Consider the following 16,300-nt stretch of genomic DNA (forward strand, 5'->3'; position numbering starts at 1 on the left):
CGTGGCCGCGGCGGCAGCCCCAGGACCGCCTAACGCCAATAGGCGTAAAGTCCTGGGGCTCTGTTTTGAATGAGATCACGCGCACGATGCACGCGCATCTCATTCTCGGAGGGCGGAGCTCCGCCCCCTCTTCAGTCTCCGACTATTAGACGGCGTAATCACCGTCTAAATACCCATACAGCACTGCGATCAGCAGCAGCGCTGTACTGGGGACAGCCATGTGACATGGCTGTCCCCTCCTGAGCCACAGAGGTGATCGGCTGTCATAGGCTGAAGCCTATGACAGCTGATCACAGGTGTTGGATGGCGGGGGGAGGGAGGGAGGGGAGTATACAAAGGGAGGAAAAAAAACACCATTTTTATTTAAAACCCCCCCAAATAAACATACCAAAATAAACAAACAAACACTGGGGGGGGGGGCGATCAGACCCCACCAACAGAGAGCTCTGTTGGTGGGGAGAAAAGGGGGGAGAAATCACTTGTGTGCTGTGTTTTGCGGTCCTGCAGCTTGGCCTTAAAGCTGCAGTGGCCAATTTAATGAAAATGTGCCTGGCCTTTAGGGGGGTTTAACACAGCAGTCCTCAAGAGGTTAAATGGATTTGGTTAAAGCAACAGTGTCAGCCATACTATGACAGGTAAAAACACGTATAAGTAGATAACTACTTGTTCGACTTACACAACATATGCATTGTACTGTTTTGATTTCAGTGAATTCTATATAATAAATAAAGAGAATTCTGTTCCTGGCATTTGCCATTTTGGTTCCTTCTGACTGAAGCCAATCCTGATGGCATTACTCTTTTTTTCCCCTCCTCATAGAATCTGCTCTAGCTAGCTTGCTTTGTAAACATGTGAGCACAGCAAGATCAGATTTCAGCCTCGTGTCACACTGAACTGCCCTCAGCCAATCAGTGAGGAGCAGGAATGTGGGAGGGGTGATGACATGCTTCCGTCTCAGCCATGTACCAAATAGAGCCAGGCTGACAGATATTACAGCAGAGACATTTCTGATTAGATTGGAGTGCTTGCAGTGCAGAGTGCGGTTCCAGGCTGCATAATAAACACAGAGCTGTGGGTAAATGGAATTTGATTTTGTGGCTGACAATCCTTCTTAAGAAATAGTTTGATAATAAGTGGAAAAACTTGCAGTCCTTCTTAAATCATATCAGAACCTTGTGAGGTTGTTTTTAGCTTGTACAAATGTAGTCATGTTTAACCAGAGCAGTTATAGATAACATAAGCATGCCCTGTGCTTATAAAAGTGTATCTGAACCCAGGAACACGTTTGCAAACGAAAGCTGTAGGTGAATTCCTCTCAGGAGGAGAATTTCACATATTCCTTTTGTTTGCACATCTCAAGCTGTTTTCAGGAAACAGTTGTCTTTTTCAGTATCAAGTCTTACTGTGAGGTGTGCAGACTCTCTGCTTGACATTGATAATACTCTATAATGTAAAGACACGTCTGTCAGGTTTAAATGTAGAACATGGATACAGGAGCACTCACAATGGCCAAGGTAAAGTGTGTGCCAAGATCCTCACCCTCATACCTCCAGGTCACAGTCCAGCAATGTCCACAAAAGGGTCGGCACCACACACATATTTTGATAGCTCCATTTATTGAATCATCAATGTTAAAATTGAGAGTAACAACAGTCCGCTGTTTCAGCCATACGGCCTCTCTCAAGTTGCCAAATGTCAAATGTACATTACATCACAAACGGACACCTTATAAAACCATAACCCTGCCCTCCAGGTGGGCGACTGCAATGTGGAATAGGTGGGAAAATATGCACAAACCTGATGGGAGACTTAAACATGAATAAACATATATGCTAAATAGCCAATATTATACCCAACAATCAGTGTAAAGAGACGGGAGCAACAGCTTCTTGCGTCATTGTAACATAGTATGCAAAAGAGGTATCAAGCCGATACTGCTGCACTAATAGTTCATGGAGGCGGGCACATGCGTAGTGACTTTCGGGTCACATGATCGCAACCTGGTCCCGTGCGCACAAGGGCCAATCATCTAAGCCACCCAACTAATACAGGAACGGCGCAGCCACGGCTTAATGGGTGGGAGAGAGTGCACAGCAACCAATTACAGGTGCCCCCCTTGTAACCTAGGAGATAAACAATGTCCTAGTCTTATGCTGTATACTCACAACACGCTTCCGCTCACTGAGTTAAAGAAGACTCCCAACCATCTCTAAACAGTGCAGCACTATTTCCTCCACCACTGCAGTCTGAAATAAAAATAAAGAGGCAACAAAGTAAGATATCATGACATGTAAAATTGCAGACGAGCAGGGTACAAAATACACTTACATAAAGATATAAATTAAATACAAAAGCGCAAATCTGGTTCTCTGTTCAGGCCTCCTAATCCTGTATTTTATCCAGTCTGGCTCCCTTCATAATAGCTCTTTTTGGAGATCACCCCCCTCCAGGTTTAATTGTAGATAGAGAGAGGTGCACAATACACAGACTTGAGTGAGTATCACCCAAATGCAGCTAGCTCAAATGGCAGAAGCAAGCTAGCAAATCAGGCAGGGCACATCCAGAGGCAGCACCACATTTGCAGGGGCGAAACAGCTGTCGACCTCTGTGTCATCTTGTACTACATGCCTCTCTTTCCAAGCTAATGCTGTTACTGACTAATGTCATTTTAATTATATTGGAATAAAGATGGACTTTTATCTGGATGTGTGCTGCCGCTCTGTCTGGTTTGCAAGCTTATTTATGTCAGGTTTTCTGTAAATATAATTTCTTGCACAGGGTGCATGCATACGACTGTTGTAAAATAAACCGATTTCATGATGAAAAAAGGGCTACTCACCTTAAATAGAACAAAATAATATATTGGTGCAAGAAAACACAGAATCAGAGAGCCAGACCTGGTGTATTACCCCAGACAAACACACATGGAGGGTAATGATGTGGAAAATACTTACAAAGGTGGGCGGTCTATTAGACAACTGCCATGTAGATTTTGGGGAGATTTTTTTTTTGAGGACTGCCCCTACTGGTCCCTGCATTTAGGCTGGTCGCTCTATTCTTCGGGTCATCCCTTCCCTCCATATATGCTCAAAAGATGGCTTTGACATGGGGCTTTTTGTAGACAACAACTAGCTAGTAACCCCCTTAAGGGGTTCTACTGGGTAGACTGTGTATCCAGTAAGAGACACTCTATGTTACCTCCTCATAGATGACACTTGATGTTTTTAAAAAATACTGTTATTGACACTATGCATTTCGTCCGATGTGGCTGGCCTCCTCCATTGATTTCTTAAAAGGAGATATTGGCCCTTATTCAATTCACTTTTTCTCTTAAGTTTCCTCCTATGAGATAATTTTTCATCCTCTGTTTAAAATAACTTTTCAACACTCGGCAGTACCAAAAAGTAGGTGAAACAGTACTGTCAAAATTATTCTGAGTATTTTCATGCTTGCTGGTGGCTTAAAGGGCATTTTATTAATAAGGTGTAAAAATATCAACTAGGAGAAAACTTAGGAGAAAAAGTAAATTGAATAAGGACCATAGTGTGAGATGAGCACCTCTTTAACTGCTTGCCGACCGCTCCATGCCGACTGGCGTGAACGCGACGGCAGTCCCAGGACCACTCCCCGCATGAATTATTATTATTATTATTATTTAGTATTTATATAGCGCCAACATCTTATGCAGCGCTGTACAGAGTATATTGTCTTGTCACTCAACTGTCCCTCAGAGGGGCTCACAATCTAATACCTACTATAGTCTTATGTCTATGAATGTATCGTGTAGGGTATGTATCGTAGTCTAGGGTCAATTTAGAGGGGAGACAATTAACTTATCTGTATGTTTTTGGGATGTGGGAGGAAACCGGAGTTCCCAGAGGAAACCCACGCAGACACGGGGAGAACATACAAACTCCTTGCAGATGTTGACCTGGCTGGGATTCAAACCGGGGACCCAGCGTTGCAAGGCAAGAGCACTGGTAATGGAGATTGCAGGAAATCGCGTGCACATCTCCGCATGAATGACGTAGCTCCGCCCCACCATCAGTCTCCCAGCGACGATCGCCGCTCGGAGACTGTTAGAACATTGTACATTGCTGCGATCTACACACATGGCTGTCCCCCTGGGAGGCAAAAAAGTGATCCACTGTCATAGGCTGGTAAAAACAGGCTGAAACCTTTGACAGCTGATCACGCTGATTGGCTGGCGAGGGAAAGGGAGATAGGGTTACAAATTTAATTTTAAAAAAAGCATATTTATTTAAAAAATAAATATTTGCTAAAAAAATAAACATTGGGGGGAGCGATCGGACCCCACCAACAGAAAGCTCAGTTGGTGGGGAGAAAAGGGGGGGGGGAATCACTTGTGTGCTGAGTTGTACGGCCCTGCAGCGAGGCCTTAAAGCTGCACTGGCCTATTTTGGTAAAAGGTCACTAGGGGGGTTTAAGACCGCGGTCCTTAAGATGTTAAGGTCTTAATCTGGTCTTGAATACTGAAAAACCACAGTACATCCTCTAAAGTAGCAATAAGAAATCCCGTTTCATGGTGTTGAACTGCTAGTTTGTCGCTAAAGGCTGTTAGTTCTTACTGCAACCATTATTTGAAAAGGTACGAACAATGCCCCATTTACTATAATTGTAGCCATGTGTTGCTATTTCTCTCTTGCCAGTACTTTATTAGTGTCATTAATGGCAGAAGTGATGAACAGGATGTTTGCCACTTTAACATTGGTGAATGCCATAGGAAATAGTGTGAAGTAGTGGTTTTAGCTTCAGATATCAAGGTGGTGAACACAGGTCTCTTTAAAAGCAATTACTAAAGTGCATATAACGGTATTTTCAAAAGTGCTAATCGCTCTGAAAAATGCTGTTATTTTAGCCTTATTGACACTTGTGAAAACAAGCTGATCAGTAAACTGCTGATAATTCAGTAGAATTATAGGTGTTTTCTGGCTAAAAGCCTGTAGAGCCCTTTATAAACAGGGTACTAAGATATTCACTGAGGACAGGGTAGAGGTATGCCTTGAGCTTGAAGTTCCATTTGCATGTTGATTTTAACAAATATTTATCAATTTGCCACCTCATTTCAAGACAAAAAGGGGCATATGCACAAAGTTGGCATGTGCAAAAAGGTTCATGGCAAATTTACTGTTACTTACATTGACAAGGTAGCAGGTGTTGTGCAATTAGCGCAACCTGTGTTACCTAGGTATCATGAGCGTTGTTAGAGAAATGGATACTATGCAAATTGGATAGCGTGCCTTACCATAGCATTTTTTGGATTTCCTAGGTAACGTGGGTACCGCTAATTGTGCAATGCATGCTACCTTATCATTTTAGGTAACCTTAAAATAGCTGCATGCTAACTTTAGTGTACTTTTGTGCCAAAGCTCTGAAATCTGAGGCTAGTTGGTTCATTATTAGGTACCTCCAGGAAATAGAAGGCTATAGGTGCACCAAACAGTTTTTTTTATGTATGAAAGAAATGTGTCATGAATCCGGTATCTTATGGGCTCCTAAGTCATACCCATATAAAACCAATCAAATCTACAGGTTAGTAAATAAAATTGTTGCTGTTTCAAATGGATGAACATCCCACTCTTTTAGGGCCCGTTTCCCCTATCGCGAATCCGCATGCGTTGTCTGCATGCAGATTTGCATAGCCAATACAAGTGGATGGCCCTGTTTCCACTTGTCAGTAATCCTTAGCGTTTCTTTTGTGCAGGAGAAATCTGCACGGAAGAGCCCTCAGAATTCGCACGACACACACCGCTATGCGAATTGCCGCTAATGTATTTAATAGGGAAGTCGCATGCGGTTTTGGCATGCGTATTTTACCGCGATTTCGCATGCGATTTCTCATGCGATTTCGCATAGAAACTAATGTTAAATGACACAGGCAGTGACATGGTTAAAATCACATAAATACTAACATATGCGAAATCGCATGCGAAATCGTGGTAAAATACGCATGCGGAATCGCACCCGCATGCGATTTCGTCAGCGGGGAATCAGCAGCGATTCCGCACCGCACAAGTGGAAACGGGCCCTCAATAGTTGTCATTACAATAAAAAGTATCTTTAGAAATTACTTTTAAATACCTGCATTTTAAAGAGGAACTTTGGGCAATATATTTTTCTAAGTATAGCTGCTAATATATAATAATATATACAATCATTGATAATTTTCTTAGAGTATAATTTATATATATTTAGCCAATGTTTGCATGTTGTAAAATCTTAACTCACTGTGATTTACATTCTCAAATTTATCAGTGATCCCGGAAATCAAGTTGAAAACAAGGTTATTTTATTAAAATAATAATATGAACTCCAAACTTTTCTGTCATTATTATTATGGATGTATAGAGCACCAACATATTACACAGCATTGGACAATAAGTGAGGTTACAGACAACACAGTACAGGTAAGCAGTAAAACACACACTGCCAAATCATACACCAAGTACCGTAATTCAAGTTCCCCGTTGCTCTGTAAGCAGGATGCATGATCAGGTAGTATACACAAGGGAGAGCCCTGCCAATCTAAAGAGAGCCCTTGTGAAAGAATCCTCCATTTGCAGGAATTGCAGCCCTGCAAACCTTGGGAAATTAGTTTTGCGTTTGTTGATAAAATCTGGTGAAATGTTGCCCCATGCCTCTTGAAACCCCTCCCACAATCTTAATTAGCTTGATGGGCACTTCTTACATACCATTCGGTCAAGCTGCTCCTACACCAGCTCAGTAAGGTTGCAATCTGGTGACTTTCCTGTCCACTTCATCATAGAAATATTACTATCAGACTGTTTCTTGTTTCTTTCCTAAACAGATCTTGTGCATTTTGGATCCTTTGCTTTTGATCATTGTCCTGTTGTAGGATGAAATTGGCTGCAGTCAAGAGCTGTCCACAATGTATGGCATGGCGTTGCAAAATGGAATAGTAGCCTTCATTTTCTAGATCACTTTTAATCTCCCATTTTATCACCACCAAAGCACCCTAGGCCGTCACATTGCTTCCTTCATGCTAGACAGATGGTGCCAACTCCCAAGTACTCTTCCAGCATTTACTACTGTCTTCCAGTACTCTTTTCATTTTGTCTCCAACTCATACATTTTGTTCTTTGTGATCCCAAGATGCCAAACTTAGATTTGGCTGTCCAGAACTGTTTTTCCCATTTTCCTCTGCCCAGCCTCTGTTTTCATTTGCCTGTGTTTATCTTTTCCTTTTATTAGCCATTTTGAGATATGGCCTTTCCTTTGTAAAGGTGCCCATAGATTACTTAAAGGAACACTGTCGATTAACATGTTTTTTTTCAATTGAGATAGGAAATGTTTAGGAAGTGCTGCTAAGTACTGGTATATACATTTGAATTCTTATCTCTTTGTTTACTGTTACCTAATTCCTTTCACACTTTTCTGAGGACAATTCTGACAGCAGACTGAGCCATGAGGGGAGGGGGAATGTGTGTGTGTGTGTGTGTGTGTGTGTGTGTGTGTGTGTGTGTGTGTGTGTGTGTGTGTGTGTGTGTGTGTGTGTGTGTGTGTGTGTGTGTGTGTGTGTGTGTGTGTTATGTGCAACATAAACATTTGTAATTGCGTTTGTGAAACATGACACCTGACAGGAGTTATATCTGCTTTAATATAACACTGCTCTTAATATGTCAGACTGCAGAGATTCTACTATGCAAATGAGACATTCCAAACTAAAATCTACACACAATGAATTACAGCTTTTGCCTCTAGTATTTAACATAAAAAGTAGGAAAATGTTTACACAGCTATTTAGACATTATTTGTACATTGTCATTTTAGAACACTTGGTTTAACCACTTCAGCCTTCAGTCGTTTTCACTTTATGCATCTGAGCAATGTTCACCTCCCATTCATTAGCCTATAACTTTATCACTACTTATCACAATTAACTGATCTATATCTAGTTTTTTACGCCACCAATTAGGCTTTCTTTGGGCGGTACAAGAGCTACTTTACTGTAAATGTAATTTAACCGGAAGAATAAGAAAAAAATGGAAACAATTATTTCTCAGTTTTCGGCCATTATAGTTTTAAAATAATACATGCCTCCATAATTAAAACCTACCTATTGTATTTGCCTAATAGTCCCGGATATTACACCATTTAAATTATGTCCCTATCACAATGTATGGCGACAATATTTTATTTTGAAATAACAGTGCATTTTTTCCATTTTGCATCCATCACTATTTACAAGCTTATAATACAAAAAAAAAATAGAAATATTTCATCTTTACATGTATATTTAAAAAGTTTAGACCCTTAGGTAAATATTTAAGTTTTTTTTAATTATTGTAATGTTTTTGTTTTTTTATTAAACATTTTATATGGGTATTTTTGGGAGGGTGGGATGTAAGTTGTAATATTTTTTATGTAAATATGTGTTTATTTTTTATTTTTTTTACATGTAGTTGTAGTTTTACTATTTGGCCACAAGATGGCAGCCATGAGTTTGTTTACAATAACGTCACTCTAAGCGGCCCAATTCATTAATCCCTCAGCTAACGAACCATGGGCCGGGAGCGCGCATGCACGCGCGATTGGCCGCGGAAGTGTACATGGCCTTCTGGACGTAGCCTCTACGTCCAGAAGGCTTAAATGGTTAATAGTGTTCGACTAATAATTTTCCACTGAGCGAGCGATGGACTGATAAAGCGATGGACTTTACTGGGCAATAGGCGACAGTGTGATTGATCACAAATCATTTGACTAGTGGGCCACACACTGCAAATGCATAACGGAATACTGTAGGGGTCGGGGGAAAATGAGTTGAACTTACCTGGGGCTTCTAATACACCCCCGCAGACATCCTGTGCCCGTGCAGCCACTCACCGATGCTCCGGCCCCGCCTCCGGTTCACTTCTGGAATTTCAGACTTTAAAGTTTAAAAAATACTGCATCTGCGTTGGCGTGTCTTTGTTCCTGCTGATGTCACAGGCACAGTGGTTTTCAGACTTTAGAGTCTGAAATTCCAGAAGTGAACCGGAGGTGGGGCCAGAGCATCGATGAGTGGCTGCACGGGCACAGGATATCTGCAGATGGACCATTAGAAGCCCCGGGTAAGTTCAATTCATTTCCCCTCGACCCCCCTAAAGTATTCCTTTAAGTGATTCCCATTTCTAATTGAACTGAATGGTTGTAATGATCCGCTCAGCTGGCTGCACAGGCAGACAGCTGTTTGACCATTCCTTATGTCTAAAGGTGCGTACACACATGCGACTATAGTCGTTTGTAACGATCGTTCCCCGATCTTTACCAACGACGATCGTTACAAAAAACGAACCAACGACTATTAAGGCAAACGACGAACGAGGCAAATCGCTACAAAACAAAGTTCTGTCTTGGCGGATTTTTACCACCGACGATCGTTAGCAAAAGTGGTACATCGTTGGAAACGATCGTTCGTACCAGGCTGGACATGCGTATTTCACTTTTTCTCCAAGGAACTTCACAATTTTATGCGCAGGCGCATTAAGTGTTTTTACGTGGTGTAACGTTCATTCTAACGATGTGATCGTTACACACTTTTTACAACTAACTTTACTTCGGTCGTTCTTTTGTCAATTAAAAGTTCGTTCGTCGTCCACAACGAACGATCGTTGTCGCATGTGTGTACGTAGCATGAGGGGTGCAGGTCTCTGGATAAGAGACCTGGCTTTGCTTTGCAAGTTCTAGACCTGCTCTGCTGCTGAGGGATTTGCATACGTTTGTTATGCAAATCACCTAGCTGCTTCTTTTGAAAGCTAGCAGTATAAAAGGCTGGGTCTTCCCACAATCCTTTGCTGGTCATCCATCTTGATTTGTTGAAACACTAGTCCTAGAGTGTCAGCCGTGCTATTTCTTGTTGAAGTTATCTTAGAGTAATTCTTGGGACTGCACTAGGCAGCTTCCCTAGTGCAGTTAGCCTATTATCTGTTTTGTCTGTATTGCCTCTCTGTTGCGATTGTCCTGTCGCCAACGGTGGTCGTCAGGAAATCGTTCTGTCTGTCTGGGGGTGCTAACCAGAGCAGCAGTTGCTACTGGTAGCCCCTTCTGTTCATCTGTCTTGCTTGGATCGCACTAGCCTCTAGCGGTAGTGGCTGTGGATTCTTCTGATCTGCTTTCTTGGACTATAGCTGGAGCAGCGGTTGCTACCAGCTATCTCATCTGCCTGTCTTGCTTGGATCGCACTAGCCCCTAGCGGTAGCGGCTGTGGATCCTTCTGATCTGCTATCCTGTTTCTGTACCTGGATCGCACTCGCTCTGGTGGAAAGAGCAGTGGATCTTCCCTTTCCTGTTCCTGAACCCGGATCGCACTCGCTCTGGCGGTAAGAGCAGTGAATCTTTCATAGCCTGTTCCTGAACCCGGATCGCACTCGCTCTGACGGAAAGAGCAGTGGATCTTTCCTTTCTTATTCATGTTTTCCGTTTGTCTGTCTCATTTGATACTAACGCTTGCTGTAGGCTCGGTGAGGTAACAGTTAAGCAAGCACTCACGTCCTCTGTTCCGTGTCTGTCTGTCGGTGGTTAGTTAGGGTGGCGTGCTTGTCTCTGTTGCGCTTAACGTGCGGAGACCGTGCTGTGAACGTGTTCGCTGTTGCGAATAAGTGCGGTGTTCGCGTTTAGTTAGCGTTTGTTGTTTTCGCTATTTTCTCATTGTCGTTTGCTGTGCCTTTGCTCCTCCTGTGTTCTGTTCTGATCTGTCTTGTGTCACTTCTGGCGATCGCCTTTCTCACAATCGCGTTCCTACTTTTGTTTCTGCTGATGTGTGTTCACCGTTGCAGGGTCGCGACTAGATTGGTGAACACACATTCATCCTGTACCTGTGCTCTTTCTCTTTAAGCACAATAAGGGAAAGAGGCGCCCTGATTTGAATAAAAGCTTTTAAAACCAGTTTAAAAACGAAAAAGAATAATGAGGTATCTTACCTCAATGACGAAATCTCTGTAAACTTACAAAAGATTTTTATTTGAGCACAGGCAACGCGTTTCGCGGGTCTGAGCCCGCTTCCTCAGGCCAATACAGTGCCAAATGACATCTCAAATAAAAATCTTTTGTAAGTTTACAGAGATTTCGTCATTGAGGTAAGATACCTCATTATTCTTTTTCGTTTTTAAACTGGTTTTAAAAGCTTTTATTCAAATCAGGGTGCCTCTTTCCCTTATTGTGCATAGTTATACCCCCGTACATGTTTGTCCGAGGGGTGATGACAGAACACCCGTTGTTTCTCCACGGTTAATGTTTTGTCCATCCTTTTTCATCTAAGAGAGCGACCGCAACCAGGTCCGTCAAGGACCACCCCGAGTGGAGTCGGGTTTATGGTCTCCACCTGCTTCCTGTGGTCGGTTGCCCCTTGCAACCCTCCTTTGTGAGTAGCCCTTTCAATCAATTGATTTCTCCACACACCTACTATTGACATACTGCACTATCGGGCTCCCTTTTTTGTCTCCTGTATTTTTTTCTATAGGGTGCCAAGACACCCCAACCACGATTACTCTCTCTTTAAGGGCTATCTTGCCCTATTTGGGTGCAAATCGGACACTTCTCATCTGGCTTCTGTGGCAGCGCGGAGACCTTGCTCCTCTGCGCTTCACAGCTCCACCTGCCGGTGAGAATTCCCCTCTACTGGTGCTTGCACCAAAGCTGGGTTCCCCCCTTCATACGCTTGTGGAAGATATCCGCCGTGTCAGCGCATGCCTTGTGCGCTGATCACGGCGTTTATTCCACAATCGTTACAATGGTGTTGTGCCTCCATGCTCTGAAATCAAAAATTGATTCTGCGTTGATTTAAATCATGTGAACTTAATGGTCGGTCAATGTTTTCCATCCTGCCTGATCAAGTAAATTGGTTGATTAGAGCAGATATCAGCCAATTTCCCTTGATTGAGTCAAATGGAACATAATTAATTCTCCCCTATTCCAATAAAATGATCACATCGAATAGATGATCAGCAGGAAAATCAACCACCTTAAGGCCTCTTGCACACTACATGCGATTCTGATTTTTTTATATGATCCAATTTTTTTTTATTAACTGTTGACTTTAGGGTATTTTTCTTCTTCTCAGGATACATACGCTTTATCCTTTGGCTCAGTTGTGCACTAAGGCCTTCCACTCCTCTTTCTATTGTGGTTAGAGTCAGTCTGCACTACTCTGTGAGGGGGGTTTTACACAGTGTACAAGTTTTTTTTAAATTTCTCATATGAATTAGCCTTTATTTGCCAGAACAAGAATAGTCTGACAAGTACTTTTCAAAAGAAAAACCTTTGTTTCTTGCCATTTTGAGCTTTTAATCAAACAAACAATTCCTAATCAGTAAACATATTTAGTTGTGCTGAGATAATGAAAAAAAAGGGTGTTCCAATTACCAATTAACCTTTTAAAAGTATACAGTATATATTTATTTTAACGAAACATGGGATTCATTGTTGCAGATAATCGCATATGCATATTCCTGCATGAACTTCACAGCACCTTGCATCAAGCTAAATCTGCTGCTGCTGCTATCCGTGGAGGTCTGTAATTGGGACTTTCCCTATACAGCCATAGCTAATGTCTGCAAACTGTTACCACAGCATGTGCATAATCTTGCATCACCTGTTTTGTTTTGCTTATTTGTAAACTCATTGCTACAGCTATCCTGTGAGAGTCTGAGATTAAGATTTCCAACAGAGTGCTTGGTGCATCATCTATGCTTTTGCCCTTATCTGATGGAGCCATTGCTGAAACTGCATTGCTAAATTGGAACTTTTACAACTGGGTGATCCATAATGGATGGTCTGCACCAACGCCTTAACTGTATCTAATGGATATAGCCAACTGCAGGTTTAGTCCCTGTGTTTGTGCATTATCATTGTACTTATCTCTGGCTATATTTTTCATTGTGTTTGGAGGTTCATCATGTTCTTTTAAATGGAACTCAAAAATGTGAGATACTAATATGGAGGACCAATGATCAAATCAAAACTCCATTAGTAATATGCAACTCTTTATTAAACATCATTATACGAAAAGGGGATAATAAAAAAGGGAATATGTTAAAACAATGTGTCTGGGACGCAAGTTCACCAAGAAAAGCCCTGCCTAATATGCCTTTGGCTAACCTCAATCATACATCCAATTTATTTGGCAAATGGAGTAAACTAACAGTTCATACAGCCGTAAACAATGATGTAGCATTGGCAGGGTTATCAAAGTCACAGTTCCAAAGCTTTTACTAATGACGTAGCAGGTTATGCAAAAAAGAGTGTTAGTCCGTGTGGCCAGCAGCAGAACTGTATTATCAGCAAATTTCATAAAGCAGTTATTCCTACCAGCTGACAGCAGAGATTTGGCAAATTGTGTAGATGCAAGTCATGCAGAGACAAAGCAATTACCATCAGATTCCCATATGCCACAAAATCCATGATGGATACCACTTTCACAGTAAACAGATAGGCTGGTATCCAGAAGTGGGTACAGCGACCCTTCAGCGACTTCAACCACTGCAGTACTGCATAGAATGAAAGTTTAATGGATCAGAGCACAAGCAAAGCCAGAGACATGTATGGCAGCAAAGCGGAGCACTTACAGTTGGATGGAGATGAAACTAAGCACAGTGTCTCCTTCAGTGATGTCCCCGCTGCGGATATTGGTATGGAGGGAGTGGAATCCACAATGTAGAGGCTGAACAGCTGGTTGACTGATGTATGCTTTCCGCCCCATGCAGAGGTGTGGGGCAGCATCGAAGAGCTGCTGCCAGGCCCTTCAAGCAGACATCTAGCTGGCAGAGCTGAGAGGGGTGAACCAAGGGTGAGCCACACACATGCAGCGTGTTCTTTTAATTGTTCAGTCTGTGTTATACCTTGGCATTTATAATATTGTCATTTATACTTTATGATACCGATAAATTGAGTCTATTATACCTTTTGTATTCTTTGCGAAAAGATCGGGTTGAACTCACTACCCACATGCCTCTTTGCCCGCCCATTTTCCCACTATAATTACTTATACACATGCTAGACTGAACTCGCCCAAGGTAGTCATTCAGGGCCATTTCCGCCAACTTGGCTGAGAATCTTGGGTGTGTAGAAGGGCCCCACAATGTTGCTTAGAGAGTTTGTATGCCAGAGACCCCACTTATGTAATATTGTCTTTAAACCCTAAATTTATTACCTTTTTGTTGGAAAGGAGGTTACAGCTAAAAATTCCTTTTTAATTCATTTTCAATAAAAGTTAATTGTTACTGATTTGTGCAATTTTTACATTTTAGAAACACACTGTCTTAGTTATTGTAATGTCCCTTTGGCATTTGCCATATTCTGACAAGACCCAGGAGAATGTTGCAGACGTTTCCAAGTAATAGTAACAGACAATAAAGGAAAATCAAATCCAGGTGTGCAGGATCACGTATGTTCAAAGGCTTAATGTATCAACCCCTATACATGGGGTTATGGAATTACTGAGAAATGAATATCCTATGTGACTGCGAGATATATGAGACCTTTTCCAGCTACTGTCTCAATTCACACTGCAGCGCCAGCAGACTTTTCATCAAACCTGATTATTGGAAATACAGCAGATGGCACAAGAATAAATGTGACCTGCTGGGATATAAATGTAAATTACAATTTAAACCCCGTGTTTATGGGAAGCATCAGCTAGCCTTTACCAAGGGGGGATCTCAAACAGCTATCATTTTAATTCAAGGTAAAATGATTGGGGTTAGCTACATTGAATAGCTATGACAGCTCCAAGGGTAAGGTGGGGGCTGCTAAATATTGGAAATATGAGAGCCGCCGTTGCCGTTTTGCAGCTGCCAGCCTCATTGTAACCCAGCCTATTTGTAAATGTGCCTTTTGGAAATAATTCACACATCGCCGGCTATGCGCTGCTCAGAGCATCAGCCTGCTGTCCCCGCTGATAAGTTACATTTTAATAATTGCAATAAAAGATGTTTTTCTGTGAATCTGATTTGCAAATTAATAACTGTCAAATAGGCAGTCAATTTTTTACTGCTTATTTTTTTTTCGGTCATGAAATATTCTCATAAACAATGTGTTAATATTGCTACATATAATTTGCAGATTGTTTATACGAGTTTTGGCTTAACATTATCATTGTAAAATTAAAAAAATTGCTACCCTCCCATTTTGAATGTTCCTGCTCAGAAAATGGATGAAACGGAACATTATTTGGCACATTGGTTCCAATGCAAAGAGGGCTTTTTGGACGATCAACTGTGAGAGCGCCAGCTTGCGAGATACGCCATCTATTATGTTTCAACAGTGTAAGTGGGCATAATGTGCATATTAATTGTAGTTACTGGACTGGCAACAATTTAAAGAGGAACTCCAGTGAAAATAATGTAATAAAAAGAATGCTCCATTTTTACAATAATTATGCATAAATGATTTAGTCAGTGTTTGCCCATTGTAAAATCTTTTAAATCCCTGATTTACATTCTGACATTTATTACATGGTGCCATTTTTACTGTTGGCAGGTGATGTAATGTAGCTACTGCATGTTTTTTTGGCAGTTGGAAACAGCTGTAAACAGCTATTTCCCACAATGCAGCAAGGGTCACAGACAGGAAACTGCCAAGAGTACATACTCAGAATTTCTTTATGGGAGGCATTTCACCACAATATCAGTCATACAGAGCCTCCGATGGTCTGTTTGTGAAAAGGAATAGATTTCTCATGTAAAAGGGGGTATCAGCTACTGATTGGGATAAAGTTAAATTCTTGGTTGGAGTTTCTCTTTAAGTTCATCTCCAGCCACTGATGGAGATATCAGATCAGAATTACCTTTTTGTGTCATAGAAGCCTGCATCTGAAAATCCTGGTTTGAAAATTTGATAACATAACATAGAGAAAGTAAGTTTCAAGAGTGAATACCAGGCTCTGGGGGTGAAGCAGCTGTTTGACTTTCATCTGGATATTGTTCAAGCAGTGTGAGGGTGGGGCATAGACTGAACTATCTGAGAAAATTGAAACCTGTAGCAGTGCAAGTCTGTCATGCAGGAAGTAGCTTGTGAAGAGTCTCCACACCAGGGGCCATGTGCTATTAGCTTTTTCACCTGAGTTTTCTCCTAGGAGATAATTTTTCATCTTCAAATTAAAATAACTTTTGAGCACTCTGGGCCACATGCAATTCTTTTTTTCTCCTGAGTTTTTTTCCCATGTGATAGTTTCATAATTTGTCATAAAATGCCCTTTAAGCCACAGCAAGCAAGAAAATACTCAAAATAGATTTGATAGTACTTTTCCATCTACTTTTGGGTACCCTTTCAATTGTGAAATGCT

General features: G+C 41.6%; 1 protein-coding gene across 2 annotated transcripts in view; it reads left to right on the forward strand.

Moving 5' to 3' along the window:
- The window catches only part of GRIK4 (glutamate ionotropic receptor kainate type subunit 4), a 531,391-nt gene that overhangs the window by 336,580 nt on the left and 178,511 nt on the right, over window positions 1-16,300 (forward strand). The window lies entirely within an intron of this gene.

Source organism: Hyperolius riggenbachi, chromosome 6 (genome assembly GCF_040937935.1).
Source record: "Hyperolius riggenbachi isolate aHypRig1 chromosome 6, aHypRig1.pri, whole genome shotgun sequence".
In the NCBI taxonomy this organism is placed as follows: Eukaryota; Metazoa; Chordata; class Amphibia; order Anura; family Hyperoliidae; genus Hyperolius; species Hyperolius riggenbachi.